The following is a 6430-nucleotide window of genomic DNA, read 5'->3' on the forward strand; positions in this document are numbered from 1 at the left end:
ATAGACCGGGTACAGTGTGTGTGTGTCTGACCACAGGGCCGCCATAGACCGGGTACAGTGTGTGTGTGTCTGACCACAGGGCCGCCATACACCGGGTACAGTGTGTGTGTCTGACCACAGGGCCGCCATAGACCGGGTACAGTGTGCGTGTGTCTGACCACAGGGCCGCCATAGACCGGGTACAGTGTGAGTGTGTCTGACCACAGGGCCGCCATAGACCGGGTACAGTGTGCGTGTGTCTGACCACAGGGCCGCCATAGACCGGGTACAGTGTGCGTGTGTCTGACCACAGGGCCGCCATACACCGGGTACAGTGTGAGTGTGTCTGACCACAGGGCCGCCATACACCGCGTACAGTGTGCGTGTGTCTGACCACAGGGCCGCCATACACCGGGTACAGTGTGCGTGTGTCTGACCACAGGGCCGCCATAGACCGGGTACAGTGTGCGTGTGTCTGACCACAGGGCCGCCATAGACCGGGTACAGTGTGTGTGTCTGACCACAGGGCCGCCATAGACCGGGTACAGTGTGCGTGTGTCTGACCACAGGGCCGCCATACACCGGGTACAGTGTGCGTGTGTCTGACCACAGGGCCGCCATAGACCGGGTACAGTGTGCGTGTGTCTGACCACAGGGCCGCCATAGACCGGGTACAGTGTGCGTGTGTCTGACCACAGGGCCGCCATAGACCGGGTACAGTGTGCGTGTGTCTGACCACAGGGCCGCCATAGACCGGGTACAGTGTGCGTGTGTCTGACCACAGGGCCGCCATACACCGGGTACAGTGTGTGTGTCTGACCACAGGGCCGCCATAGACCGGGTACAGTGTGCGTGTGTCTGACCACAGGGCCGCCATAGACCGGGTACAGTGTGCGTGTGTCTGACCACAGGGCCGCCATAGACCGGGTACAGTGTGCGTGTGTCTGACCACAGGGCCGCCATAGACCGGGTACAGTGTGCGTGTGTCTGACCACAGGGCCGCCATAGACCGGGTACAGTGTGCGTGTGTCTGACCACAGGGCCGCCATACACCGGGTACAGTGTGCGTGTGTCTGACCACAGGGCCGCCATACACCGGGTACAGTGTGTGTGTCTGACCACAGGGCCGCCATAGACCGGGTACAGTGTGTGTGTGTCTGACCACAGGGCCGCCATAGACCGGGTACAGTGTGTGTGTGTCTGACCACAGGGCCGCCATACACCGGGTACAGTGTGTGTGTCTGACCACAGGGCCGCCATAGACCGGGTACAGTGTGCGTGTGTCTGACCACAGGGCCGCCATAGACCGGGTACAGTGTGTGTGTGTCTGACCACAGGGCCGCCATAGACCGGGTACAGTGTGTGTGTCTGACCACAGGGCCGCCATAGACCGGGTACAGTGTGTGTGTCTGACCACAGGGCCGCCATAGACCGGGTACAGTGTGTGTGTGTCTGACCACAGGGCCGCCATAGACCGGGTACAGTGTGTGTGTGTCTGACCACAGGGCCGCCATAGACCGGATACAGTGTGTGTGTGTCTGACCACAGGGCCGCCATAGACCGGGTACAGTGTGTGTGTGTCTGACCACAGGGCCGCCATAGACCGGATACAGTGCGTGTGTGTATGACCACAGGGCCGCCATAGACCGGGTACAGTGCGTGTGTGTCTGACCACAGGGCCGCCATAGACCGGGTACAGTGTGTGTGTGTCTGACCACAGGGCCGCCATAGACCGGATACAGTGTGTGTGTCTGACCACAGGGCCGCCATAGACCGGGTACAGTGTGTGTGTGTCTGACCACAGGGCCGCCATAGACCGGGTACAGTGTGTGTGTGTATGACCACAGGGCCGCCATAGACCGGGTACAGTGTGTGTGTGTCTGACCACAGGGCCGCCATAGACCGGATACAGTGTGTGTGTGTCTGACCACAGGGCCGCCATAGACCGGGTACAGTGTGTGTGTCTGACCACAGGGCCGCCATACACCGGGTACAGTGTGTGTGTGTCTGACCACAGGGCCGCCATAGACCGGGTACAGTGTGTGTGTGTCTGACCACAGGGCCGCCATACACCGGGTACAGTGTGTGTGTGTCTGACCACAGGGCCGCCATAGACCGGGTACAGTGTGTGTGTGTCTGACCACAGGGCCGCCATAGACCGGGTACAGTGTGTGTGTGTCTGACCACAGGGCCGCCATAGACCGGGTACAGTGTGTGTGTGTCTGACCACAGGGCCGCCATAGACCGGGTACAGTGTGTGTGTGTCTGACCACAGGGCCGCCATACACCGGGTACAGTGTGTGTGTGTCTGACCACAGGGCCGCCATAGACCGGGTACAGTGTGTGTGTGTCTGACCACAGGGCCGCCATTGACCGGGTACAGTGTGTGTGTGTCTGACCACAGGGCCGCCATAGACCGGGTACAGTGTGTGTGTGTCTGACCACAGGGCCGCCATAGACCGGGTACAGTGTGTGTGTGTCTGACCACAGGGCCGCCATAGACCGGGTACAGTGTGTGTGTGTCTGACCACAGGGCCGCCATAGACCGGGTACAGTGTGTGTGTGTCTGACCACAGGGCCGCCATAGACCGGGTACAGTGTGTGTGTGTCTGACCACAGGGCCGCCATAGACCGGGTACAGTGTGTGTGTGTCTGACCACAGGGCCGCCATAGACCGGGTACAGTGTGTGTGTGTCTGACCACAGGGCCGCCATAGACCGGGTACAGTGTGTGTGTGTCTGACCACAGGGCCGCCATAGACCGGGTACAGTGTGTGTGTGTCTGACCACAGGGCCGCCATAGACCGGGTACAGTGTGTGTGTGTCTGACCACAGGGCCGCCATAGACCGGGTACAGTGTGTGTGTGTCTGACCACAGGGCCGCCATAGACCGGGTACAGTGTGTGTGTGTCTGACCACAGGGCCGCCATAGACCGGGTACAGTGTGTGTGTGTCTGACCACAGGGCCGCCATACACCGGGTACAGTGTGTGTGTGTCTGACCACAGGGCCGCCATACACCGGGTACAGTGTGTGTGTGTCTGACCACAGGGCCGCCATACACCGGGTACAGTGTGTGTGTGTCTGACCACAGGGCCGCCATAGACCGGGTACAGTGTGTGTGTGTCTGACCACAGGGCCGCCATAGACCGGGTACAGTGTGTGTGTGTCTGACCACAGGGCCGCCATAGACCGGGTACAGTGTGTGTGTGTCTGACCACAGGGCCGCCATAGACCGGGTACAGTGTGTGTGTGTCTGACCACAGGGCCGCCATAGACCGGGTACAGTGTGTGTGTGTCTGACCACAGGGCCGCCATAGACCGGGTACAGTGTGTGTGTGTCTGACCACAGGGCCGCCATAGACCGGGTACAGTGTGTGTGTGTCTGACCACAGGGCCGCCATAGACCGGGTACAGTGTGTGTGTGTCTGACCACAGGGCCGCCATAGACCGGGTACAGTGTGTGTGTGTCTGACCACAGGGCCGCCATACACCGGGTACAGTGTGTGTGTGTCTGACCACAGGGCCGCCATAGACCGGGTACAGTGTGCGTGTGTCTGACCACAGGGCCGCCATAGACCGGGTACAGTGTGCGTGTGTCTGACCACAGGGCCGCCATAGACCGGGTACAGTGTGCGTGTGTCTGACCACAGGGCCGCCATACACCGGGTACAGTGTGCGTGTGTCTGACCACAGGGCCGCCATACACCGGGTACAGTGTGCGTGTGTCTGACCACAGGGCCGCCATACACCGGGTACAGTGTGCGTGTGTCTGACCACAGGGCCGCCATACACCGGGTACAGTGTGCGTGTGTCTGACCACAGGGCCGCCATACACCGGGTACAGTGTGCGTGTGTCTGACCACAGGGCCGCCATAGACCGGGTACAGTGTGCGTGTGTCTGACCACAGGGCCGCCATAGACCGGGTACAGTGTGCGTGTGTCTGACCACAGGGCCGCCATAGACCGGGTACAGTGTGTGTGTCTGACCACAGGGCCGCCATAGACCGGGTACAGTGTGCGTGTGTCTGACCACAGGGCCGCCATACACCGGGTACAGTGTGCGTGTGTCTGACCACAGGGCCGCCATAGACCGGGTACAGTGTGCGTGTGTCTGACCACAGGGCCGCCATACACCGGGTACAGTGTGAGTGTGTCTGACCACAGGGCCGCCATACACCGGGTACAGTGTGAGTGTGTCTGACCACAGGGCCGCCATACACCGGGTACAGTGTGTGTGTGTCTGACCACAGGGCCGCCATACACCGGGTACAGTGTGTGTGTGTCTGACCACAGGGCCGCCATACACCGGGTACAGTGTGTGTGTGTCTGACCACAGGGCCGCCATAGACCGGGTACAGTGTGTGTGTGTCTGACCACAGGACCGCCATACACCGGGTACAGTGTGTGTGTGTCTGACCACAGGGCCGCCATAGACCGGGTACAGTGTGTGTGTGTCTGACCACAGGGCCGCCATAGACCGGGTACAGTGTGCGTGTGTCTGACCACAGGGCCGCCATAGACCGGGTACAGTGTGCGTGTGTCTGACCACAGGGCCGCCATAGACCGGGTACAGTGTGCGTGTGTCTGACCACAGGGCCGCCATAGACCGGGTACAGTGTGCGTGTGTCTGACCACAGGGCCGCCATAGACCGGGTACAGTGTGCGTGTGTCTGACCACAGGGCCGCCATAGACCGGGTACAGTGTGCGTGTGTCTGACCACAGGGCCGCCATAGACCGGGTACAGTGTGCGTGTGTCTGACCACAGGGCCGCCATCGACCGGGTACAGTGTGCGTGTGTCTGACCACAGGGCCGCCATAGACCGGGTACAGTGTGCGTGTGTCTGACCACAGGGCCGCCATAGACCGGGTACAGTGTGCGTGTGTCTGACCACAGGGCCGCCATAGACCGGGTACAGTGTGCGTGTGTCTGACCACAGGGCCGCCATAGACCGGGTACAGTGTGCGTGTGTCTGACCACAGGGCCGCCATAGACCGGGTACAGTGTGTGTGTGTCTGACCACAGGGCCGCCATAGACCGGGTACAGTGTGTGTGTGTATGACCACAGGGCCGCCATAGACCGGGTACAGTGTGTGTGTGTGTGTCTGACCACAGGGCCGCCATACGCCGGGTACAGTGTGTGTGTGTCTGACCACAGGGCCGCCATTGGCCGGATACAGTGTGTGTGTCTTACCACAGGGCCGCCATAGACCGGGTACAGTGTGTGTGTCTGACCACAGGGCCGCCATAGACCGGGTACAGTGTGTGTGTCTGACCACAGGGCCGCCATAGACCGGGTACAGTGTGTGTGTCTGACCACAGGGCCGCCATAGACCGGGTACAGTGTGTGTGTCTGACCACAGGGCCGCCATAGACCGGGTACAGTGTGTGTGTCTGACCACAGGGCCGCCATAGACCGGGTACAGTGTGTGTGTCTGACCACAGGGCCGCCATAGACCGGGTACAGTGTGTGTGTCTGACCACAGGGCCGCCATAGACCGGGTACAGTGTGTGTGTCTGACCACAGGGCCGCCATAGACCGGGTACAGTGTGTGTGTCTGACCACAGGGCTGCCATAGACCGGGTACAATGTGTGTGTCTGACCACAGGGCCGCCATAGACCGGGTACAGTGTGTGTGTCTGACCACAGGGCCGCCATAGGCCGGATACAGTGTGTGTGTCTGACCACAGGGCCACCATAGACCGGGTACAGTGTGTGTGTTGGACAGCGGAAGAGGACAGAGGACGGTGGAGGACAGAGGACGGAGGGATATTGAAGTGTCGCTGGGTCTCGCGAACGCTGAGTGCTGCTGAACATGAGCGCGAGTTTTGGTCACTGTGCGGTCACTGCGGCAGTCAGTCTCCGGGTCTGCGGTTGGTCTGAGGTCATTAGTTTAATTTAGCGAATTAACCTACCATACATCGCCAATGTTGGCGTGGATTCAAAAGGGCCAAAAGAGAGCGCGGACTACTGACAGACCGGGTGAATATACAATCACCAAATTACAAATAGCTTATGTGAGCAATAAACACACTAACACACTCACCATTACTCAGAGAAAACATGGCGCTAATAGGCCCAACATTTTTGAGTCTCTCACTACTGTTGTGTTATGACAGACACAAAGTCAGGAATGTCCTTTAGTCTGATTGATTTACTTGTCAACTGCATAGCTTACTTCTCCAATGTTCTCCATGACATGGACTGTCTACATCTTTATCTCTGTACTTCTCTAGTGTGTCCACAGTTCCCTGTGCCTCAGCCTGAGGTTCCCCCCAGTGACCTCCCTTGGGCCAATATCCAAACGAACAACATAAACATAAATTATCTGGAAATGTGAAAGCTCAATAGAAAACAAACTTATTTTGTAAAAATATTTGTAAAATGTAAAAATTATTTAAATATTACTTGGTCTGCTGTTACTGTCACCCACCACATAATTTACCAGTC

Source organism: Neoarius graeffei, chromosome 9 (genome assembly GCF_027579695.1).
Source record: "Neoarius graeffei isolate fNeoGra1 chromosome 9, fNeoGra1.pri, whole genome shotgun sequence".
NCBI classification, from domain to species: Eukaryota; Metazoa; Chordata; class Actinopteri; order Siluriformes; family Ariidae; genus Neoarius; species Neoarius graeffei.